This window comes from Syzygium oleosum, unplaced genomic scaffold (genome assembly GCF_021117445.2).
Source record: "Syzygium oleosum isolate NSW1041296 unplaced genomic scaffold, Sole_v2.1 Sole_v2.01, whole genome shotgun sequence".
NCBI classification, from domain to species: domain Eukaryota; kingdom Viridiplantae; phylum Streptophyta; class Magnoliopsida; order Myrtales; family Myrtaceae; genus Syzygium; species Syzygium oleosum.
This window is the reverse complement of record NW_026607485.1, coordinates 36,447,563-36,457,672: the sequence shown is the minus strand read 5'-3', so window position 1 is coordinate 36,457,672 and position 10,110 is coordinate 36,447,563. Positions and strand designations below refer to the sequence as shown.

Below are 10,110 nucleotides of genomic sequence, written 5' to 3'. Positions count from 1 at the left end.
TATTAAACAAATTAAAAGTTCAGGAACCGCATTACACATTGGGCGAAAGTTCATGAATCATTTATGTCATTTTCCCTAATATGGACCGACTGCTCTTTGAAGAGGAAATGTTAATGCAATAATATTTTACCTTTTTCTTATTAGAGTATTATTATAAGGTTATATGAAAAGTAAGTATCGACAATATAGAATTAAATATTGAAAAGAATTAATCTCAATACTGGCCAAAAAAAAAGAACATCTCTGATCTCGACGCAAAACTCCTACCGCATAGCAAATCATGCTTTACTAACTAAAACTCATTTTGGTTTTGATATACAATAATTTTGGCTTGTGTACAAAATAAGAGTAGAAATGTGTGGTTTTGTTTTGGAAAAAATGAATGATTTTGCCAAGAGCGACGCGCCATTCCATTACCATATGGAAAATTGTCCAAAGAGTCCCAAATCTATTGCATTTTTACCAATTCAGTCATGAATTTTTTATTTTACCAATTGAGTTCTCAAATTTTGCCAATTAAGTCCATTCGGTCAATTTTGACCAAAAATCGCTGACGTGAATGTCGATTGTCTTACGTGGTACGGTTGCAACAGGCGAGGGTTGCCTCGTGGCCGAAGCTTAAAACCCTCGAACCCTTCCCTCCGACCATGGCCGTGGCTTCCACTTCCCCCGCCTCTCAATTCGCTTCTCGAACCCACATTCGTAGCTAATTGTGATCTACATTATTAGATGCAAACAACGTGAATGAGTGTGTCCTAGGGCCTTTTGCTAATTATTTTCAAAACAATTTTCTTAAAAAGTGCCTTCGACTTCATATTATAAAGAGCTCGACACTTAATGATGAGAAAGAAGCTACAGTTACTAGGTAATTAAATAAGAAAGATAGTGTAACTTTTTTAAAGCGCGGATTATCATCTTGACGTCACAATAAAAGCTTCGAAAATTGAATAATTTATCTTTCAGTATATTTAATAAGTGTTTCGAAGCACTCGTTAATGAGATTCTCTGCAAAATTTATAATATTTTCTAATGTGATTGCTTAATAAGTGGCATACTGTGATTTTCAATTTAGGGGTACCGGGGCTAATCCGATTTTATATATATATATATTAAGAGGAACGGTTGAAATAGTATTGGGGGTGATTTGGCTTCTTGGGAGACTTCGAATGGATTTTGAATTTTATAATGCACTGTACTTCATTTCACCTAACCCTAAATTGATATTGTCTTTTAGCACATATCTAAAATATAGTAAAATATAATATACTAAGTAACGTGTAGCGAAGAGGTGACGAGGCTTTTGAGGATGCTTTAATGGTTTTTGATTGCTTTTTCTAATCTCACTCTTTACTTACGTACATTCTTAATTTTTAACAATTTATTATATAATTTTATCTATGTGTACTAAAGTGAACTGATTTTTTAATAGTAACAAAGTGATTTGGTCCCTTGAAGCTTGTCTCCACGGTGACTTAAATTTTTCTAATCATACATTTTACGTTGCTTATATTTATATTCCACCTCTAAAAGTAATATTCGGAATGCATTCAACAATGGCGTTTGTTAAAAAATTTCGAATGCTGTTAAATTTTTGTATTCGAATAAAAATGCGTTTGTTAAAAATACTGATTCCGAATGCATTCTGATTCCGAATGCATTTTTTATTCCGTAAATGAGTTTTTGGCAAAAAAGAGAATTACTTTTGTAGCTTCGATTCCGAATACATTCTCCCTATTTTCTCATAATTTTTTTTCAGAAAATGCATAAAAATTGAAAAATTCTAGAAAAAATCATAAAAATTTCCAGAAAATAAAAAAATCGATTTAAAATATGAAATTTGGTGAATTTTTTTAAAAAATAAAAAAATCAAAAATTTCAAAACTTCACGTAATAATTAAAATACCCGGGCCACCACTTTGAAATGAAATTTAAATTTTTGAGGTGCCCAAAAAAAAAATTAATAATAAAATAAAAATTTTCAAAACTTCAAGAATGGCTTAGAATACCCGCCACCCACTTTGAGTGAAATTTAAATTTTTGAGGTGCCCAAAAATAAAAAAAATTTCAAAACTTCACGAATGGCTTAGAATAATACCTGTGGCTACCACTTTGAGTGAAATTTAAATTTTTGAGATGCCCAAAAAAATAAATAATAATAATAATAATAATAAAATAAAAAAATTCAAAACTTCACAAAATGGCTTAGAATACCTGTGGCCACCCACTTTGAGTGAAATTTAAATTTTTATAGGTGCCCAAAAAAAATTTTAAAAATCAAAAATTTCAAAACTTTACATAATGGCTTATAATACCTGTGGCCACCCACTTTGAGTAAAATTTAAATTTTTTTAGGTAGCAAGAATTCCAGAAATCAATTTCTGGCAAGAATTTGATTTCTGGAGCAGAATGGTTACCATTCGCACCCTTATATTCCACCTCTAAAAGAAATATTGGAATTATTAATACTAAGAAAATGGGATTTGAAGAGTAAAGATGATTATGAATGGTAATGGGGAAAATTATCGAAAAAGTTTTAAATCTATTACACTTTTACCAATTCAATTCTAAACTTTTTAAATTTTGCCTATTGAGTTCTAAATATTTTCACGTTTTACCAATTGAATTCATCCGGCTAATTTTGGCCGCAAATCACTAACGTGTATGCCAGTTATCTTAGGTGGCATAGCTATCGTCGACGTAGACAATTTTTAGTAATATCTTAATATTTCTTTTTCAAATATTTTACGATTTTTATTTTTTTTCCTTTTTTCTTTTCCTTTATTTTCTTTGTTTCTTTTTTACATCTATGGCTGGCGAGGGCCGGGACGCCCTCGCCTAGCCTCGCCCAGTTCTAGGCAGGGCCACATTGCTTGTGGCCGCGATGGTCTGGGCAAGGGCCGTGAAGCCCTCACCAGTCGCGGGCGAGGGTCACGGCCTCGGCCATGGCAATGACACCTTTGCACAGCTTTTGATGAGAAGAAGAAGGCACTTTACATAAAGAAAAATGAGAAGGGATAATGATATAAATAGTCTATGAACTTTGGCTCAATATGAAATTTGGTCCCTGAACTTTTAATTTATTCAGTGTAGTTCCCGAACTTTAGCTTAATGTTAAATGTGGTCCTCAAACTTTTAATTTGTTCAATGTGGTCCCTAAACTTTTGGTAATTGTTCAATTTGATCTCTGAATTATATGAAAATGTTCAATGTAGTTCCCGAACTTGAATTAATGAAAAGTCTATATTGAACATTTTCATATAATTCAGGGACTGAATTGAATATGTATCAAAAGTTCAGGGATGACATTGAACAAATTGAAAGTTTATGGACCACATTGCATATTGGGTTATAATTCAGAAACCAAACTGCACATTGGACCAAAGTTCAGGGACTGTTTGTGTCATTTTCCCAAATGAGAATGTTTATAATGTATATGAAATATCGTTAGTCAATCCATCTAGATCAATCATTGACCGTCAAGTCATATCAATTCCAAAGAAAATAAGACAATTCATAATATTTAGTACAGGAGGTTCATTGGATGAGCTCGAACTAGGTCGAGCCTTAGGTTAGGGATAACTTATATTGCGAACCACGCGCATAAAAAAAGAATTTGGTACTTTTCGAAATGGACGGGCCAAAATCAGGCCGACCATTGGGTCCGGCCGACTTTATTATTAGTAAACCCTTATCAAGGCCTACCTAAATTTGTCGTTGGACTCATTCAATGCAGCTAGCCCGTGATAAGAAGGGTCCATGGTCCGGTCTACTTGGCACATTACATTAGATTATGTGAACGGAGATATTATACCATCTCAATCAATTTTTTGATCTGCATCCAAGACTATCAATGTGTAAGAATATATCAATTCGGAAAGAAACAAGGAAAGAGAGAATAGGAAACAAAGAGGAGATGGACGGTCACGTGGTTTGTGGATGGCTTGGTATGATAAATTAACTTCATTCTCAAAGCGCTTAGTAAGAATTCGAAACTATGATTCTCTTATTAAGCGATTTCTATGGTTGAGTTGAAATTCATATTGTTTCGAGTCATGTATCGCTGGTTGAACTCTGGTGATTTTTGAGCTGCAAAATCAAATTTAATAAGAAACTTTAGGTGTCATAGATCTTTGGGATTTCATAGAAGTTTAGGATATAGGTTTGACTTGGGTGAAATTCTGAAGTGTACTATTGTATGAAACAATTGCCACCCACGGTCTTTTGACAGTCGGTTGCGCCCGTTTTTAGCCATCTTTTAAGTCAAAAGTGAGTAAGCATTGTAAGTACGTCGCGTTAACTTTTCAATAATTCTGGACCATGTAAAATGGCTTGAATAGAGCTTAAATGAGACATTTTAAATTCGGCACGCTAGTTGTCACGGCACAATGGACAACAAGCGTTTATCTTTTTTTTAGCAAGTTAGAATCCTTTGGGTTAATATTACGAAAAATCTCAAATTTGTATAACTGTGACAAATTTATTTTAAACTATTTTTTATGTTACCAAAAATCTCAAAGTGGTACATATGTAACACATTTATTCTTCATTAGCTTTCGTAAAATTTTATTGTGAAATTACTAAATTGGATGACAACTCAATTGACGTGATAAGTCCATGTGTAAATTCATAACTCTCTCTCTCTCTCTCTTTGTTTTTTTAATTAGCCCTCGTTTGAGAACAATTAGGGCTCTCTCTAAATTCATAACTCTCTCTCTTTGTTTTTTTAATTAGCCCTCATTCGAGAACAATTAGGGCTCTCTCTCTCTCTCTCTCTCTCTCTCTCTCTCTCTCTCTCTCTCTCTCTCTCTCTCTCTCTCTCTCTCTCTCTCTCTCTCTCTCTCTCAGAGCACTTTATTCTTCGACTTCCTCTTCATCGAGCACTCTCCTTCATCGTCGTCTTCGTCTTCGTGATTAGGCATTAGAACTCGTTCAAACACACTTTCTTCGTTGAGCACACTCTTTTATCACTAGTAATCTTCTCAGCTTTGATGTTTCCATGCACACTCTTTTATCCCCGGTAATCTTCTCGTCTTTGATTTTTTTTCCCTTATTTGTTTGTCGAACTCATTCAGCTTGGTGTGAAGGATCCCAAGCAATTGTCTATGAGAGTTCATTTTTTTAGCTGGTATGTGGAACTCAATCTTCTCAACACGTTTGTCGAACTCGATCTTCTTAACTTGTTTGTCAAACTTGATCTTCCCCTTTTTGCTACATATCTTTGAGAGGTTATTACAAATTAATTGGTTTGGTTGTTGTTCTCTTGTGAATGTCTAGCAAATTTACAATTGCACTTAACTTGGGTTGAGTTATGGAGTATAGAGACATCACGAAGTACACAAACCGTCATGTAGAATATCAGTATCTCCACGGTTGTAAGTCAAAGGTAGTGAGCTATAGTGCAATTGTTGAGACTGTTATTTGTTTAGGATACATAGTTCAAAAGTTGTAGTACTAGATTCTTGGTATTTCTAGAGATGGTGTTTGCAAATTTTTGGTGATGATCAAGCGCTAGAATTAGTGGGTCTAGGATCGAGTTTGGGTGTTATTTAAGTATATATCGAAGGAGCTGCTCTTGGCAATGGTCGTGGTTCTTCTACTAGTGGGGTAATATTGATAAGGATGATAGTAAAAGTAATGAAAGAGATAGTAGTAATGAACATGAGCAAGATCCTGATACATTATCCTCAAGTGATGATGACTACATTCTCGTTGGTGGTAACAAGGATTTCTTTCTTGCAAGGCAAATAAGAAGAGAGGCTAATGTTACCGCTGCTATAACTAATATAGTTGAAGTTAACATTCCTAAAATTGAGGATGAGGGTGAAAATGATGGAGACACTGATCTAGAAGAATGAGATGAAGTATGAGCTCTCCTAATGCCATGAAGAAGTCAGTGACCAAAGAAAATCCAAATGGATTTAACATTGGATGTAAGAAAAATGAAGTGAAAAAGATGGATAGTAGGTGTGAGTGGCTGTGAATTGAGAGTTTTTGGTAGTTAGATGCAGAATGAGAAGACTTTTAACATCAAGACTGTTGGAAATGAATATACTTGCCCTAGGAGCATGAGAAATAAGAATGCAACTTATGTATGACTTATAGAGCAAATATTACCTAAAATTAAAGCTAACTCGAAGTATACATCATCATATATGTAGGTGGATGCAATAGAGATGGAGGCATTGACATTGAATAAGAGGATTTGTTACAAAGCGATACTCAAGCTATTGAGATTTTCAAAGGCCCATTTGTTGAACAATACAAGTTGTTGCACTCTTATAAGGCTGAGTTGATTGGATGTAGTCAGAAAAGCACATTTGACCAGGAAGTTGGACGATGTAACGTTCAGAAGATTCTATGTTGGCTTCAAAGAATTGAAAGAGGGTTTTGTAGCAAGTTGTAGGCAACTAATTGGATTGGTTGGATGCTTTACGAAGACTTTAATCAGAGGGATGTTGCTTTATGCTACTAGAAGAGATGGAAACCGTGACATCTAGAATTTTCGAAATAATATTTATGTGATGTTCAAAAATTTCCGTTTTTAGTAATAATACTTAGATCATAAAATTTGAGTGGACGTGTAAAAATCTTTGTTGGACCATAAATTTGTGAGGCGTGGATTCGGGAACGTAATCGTTCCGAGTTCAACGTATTTAAAATTTATAAACGTTGGTGTATACGTTAATAGTAGAGCGGTGATTATTTAATTTACCGTTGTCTTAGTAATTGATGTGTGATATTGTTAATTTAAACTCTAGTTAATTAGTGGTAATAATTAATTGCTAATTGGTGTTGTAAAAGGGAAGACATTCTGTTTTTATTTTAATTTCCCACAAGACCTCTTTTTAGACACCAAGAAATCACATGGCTTATGTAGAATTTATGCATGGTCGCATGCCACATTTGGAGAATTCAAGTATCCAACATGACACTCTTAAGCTAAGCTTCTTACACTAACTTGACACATAGCCATAAGTCATCATTATCTTGGCTATTAGTCACCCCTAAAAAGTATTGACTTCTCACACTTGGCCATTAGTTGGATGAAAATTAGCAACTTGTGATTTCATGCATTCTTCCACCTCAAAATATACTCCTATGCTTCATTTTCATCTTAGTAATGGGAAGAGAGTTTTCACCTTAATCGTAACTCCCTTCTTCACCTTCAACTTTGAATACTATCTGATCCAAAATTTACAATGTGGTTTTAACTTTGGGTGTTCAGATTTTGCACAAGATAAGTGAAGACTCTAGAGTTAAGTTAGTTCAATCTACTTAACACTTTTAACTTGAATGGTTATGATATGCTATTTTGATGTGTTATAATATTGAGAATATGGTGATCTGTGGTATTATTTGGTTGGTCACAAGCATGTTAAAAATGGGTATGATTTGTTTTTTTAAAGTGTAGTATAATTGGCAAGTGCAATTGTTAAATCTGAACATGAAAATGTCATCCTTGAGATGATTGTGGAATTTGATTTGCTGGCCTTATGAATGTTTAAAAGGTAGATAATCGTTTTACTTAAAGTTGAGTACATTTGGTGAGTGGAAATGATGAATCTGAACTTGCAAAAGTCATATTTGTAGGTTCAGACTTAACCATCGTTCGTAAAATCTATTGATTTCTAAACCGAGTAAATTCTATTATCTGAATTTGGACATATTGATTTCTGAACTCGAGTAGACTTTACCTTCAAAATCTGAATTTATGAATTTTTGAACTCGAGTAGATTTTACTCTCAAAATCTAGATGTGTGTATTTCTAAGCCAAGTAGATTTTACCTTCAAAATCTGGATTTATATATTTTTGAATTCGAGTAGATTTTACTCTCAAAATCTGGACATGTGTATTTTCTAAGCCGAGTAGATTTTTACTCTCTAAATCTTGTTATACCTATTTCTAAATCTGAATCCGGTTATATCTATTTCTTAACCGAGTAAAATTTGTACTCAAAATCTGGGTATGTCTATTTTTAAACCAGAACATATTTTACTTTTAAAATCTGGATATACTTATTTCTAAACCAGAACAGATTTTACTGTCTAAATCTGAACCTGCTTACTTCTGAACCCGAACAGATTTTACGAGCAGATTTTACTTTTTGAATCTGAATTTGTTTACTCCTGAATCCGAGCAAATTTTACTTTCTAGGCTTGAAAATATCTACTTTATGAATATGAAAGTATTCAAGAAATACTCATTTGATTGTCAAAACCCAGAAATACTCATTTGGATGTCCAGATTTACGTTTAGACTTTAACCTATAATATAGTCATTGACTTGCTCGGAATCACTTTCGAAATATATCCAATTTTCTGAATGTATTTATCTCATGAATCTTATCACATATCGCTTCTTACTTGTTTGTTTGACTAAGATCTCATTTCTTTAAGGAATATATGATAGATCAAGAAGGTGAATATGTGTATTGAAATACCTGTGATTACTTATTGTCATGACTAGTATGAAGTCACATGTGTGTTGGTGATCTTCATGATAAGTATGAATTCATTTGTATATATCAATGAGCTTTCATGACCCGTATGAAGTTACATGTGTGTGTTGGTAAGCTTCATGACCCGTATAAAGTAGATAAACTTCATGACCAGCATGAAGTCACCTGCGTGTGTTGGTAATCTTCGTGATAAGTATGAACTCATTTGGGTATATCAATGAGCTTCATGACCCGTATGAAGTTACCTGTGTGAGCTGGTAAGCCTCATGACCTGTATGAAGTGGATAAGCTTCATGACTAATATGAACTCATCTGTATCTATTAATGAGCTTCGTGACCAGTATGAAATCACATGTGTGTTTGTGATATTCATGACAAATATGAACTTATCTATGTTTATGGGTAAGCTTCATGACTAGTTGGGCATAAATTTCCCTGTATATAGTGATGAGCCACTATGATATCGTGTGTATGTAATGAGAGAATATCTCATTTGCTTGTACTTGAGTGGATGGTCTTAAGCTCTGTCATTGATTTCCATCGATATGAGAAGAAAAAATAATTACTCTTGCATTGTCTAATATGAGTACTCTATATTTGTCATGAACTCACATTGTTTGTTGATGCCACGTGAAGTGGCAAGATAATTCTAACTTAAAACTAGAGATTTCATTTACTGAGTCGTGGCTCATTCATTTATTTTTCAGATACGTAGGAATGGACAATCTGCCGCTAATGCTTTCTGGTTTTCCTATACACTATGAGTGCCATATTTTGGCTGATATGACGGTAGCAACATTTGTGACTCGTCATAGAGGGAGATAGATGGTCCATGATGTAAAGTCTACCTATATAAGGATAGTCTTTTTGAACATAATGTAGCATGGAGATATGCGACCTCAACCTACCCAAACTTTTGTGTTTTGTAAACAATGAATTCGTTGTGAATCCGATAAGTAATATAAAGAAAGTAGTAGAAGTACTTTGACTATACTTATGTGATTTTCATTGTTATTTAATGTTTAAATTTTTGCTTCCGCTCGAATAAAGGTTAATAATTATAAGAAACACATGTTGCGTGTGATATTCTGGGCGTCATAGAAACAGCCAAATGTTTCCAATCACAAGGGCTATTGTTGACGTTGAAACCGAAGAATCTTGGACTCGACTCCTCGAGCTACTATTGAAAGACTTGAAAGTGAACAAGGTATTGGCTGGACCTTCATGAGTGACCAGTAGAAGATAAGATTGTGCACAAGCTTTGTTAATAAAAAAACATCTTATTGTCAATAAAACTGATTTATTTGCATGTCAAAATACATGTTGCAGAGCCTTCTTAATGTAGTTTCTAAACTCTCGCAAGCAGAGCATAGGGATTGTACTCGACACATTTATGCTAATGGTAAAAAGAAACCACATAAGCGAGAAACATTTAGGAATTGCTTTTGGAGAGTTGCATATTCAACGTGGGAGTCCGATTTCAACAATGCAACAAAATAAATGAAGGAAGAGTCTATTCATGAAACAGGGTCCATAACGGTCTCGCAGGGCAGTTATCAAGTGTGGACAAAATTACAATGCTATTGAGAATAATTTGAGTGAGATATTTAATGCATATACATGCAAAGAAAGGCAGTGTTCCATTGTTGAT

The 10,110-nt window shown here is 34.0% G+C and overlaps 1 protein-coding gene across 1 annotated transcript in view; it reads right to left on the bottom strand.

The window, feature by feature from the left end:
• LOC115682638 (nucleolar protein 16) overlaps window positions 1-4,791 on the bottom strand; it is a 36,508-nt gene extending 31,717 nt beyond the window's left edge. Inside the window, exon 1 of the mRNA XM_056320597.1 lies at window positions 4,747-4,791. The gene's annotated coding sequence lies outside the window, so the exon portion shown is untranslated. The remainder of the gene's footprint in view (window positions 1-4,746) is intronic.
• Between the last annotated feature and the right edge of the window lie 5,319 nt (window positions 4,792-10,110).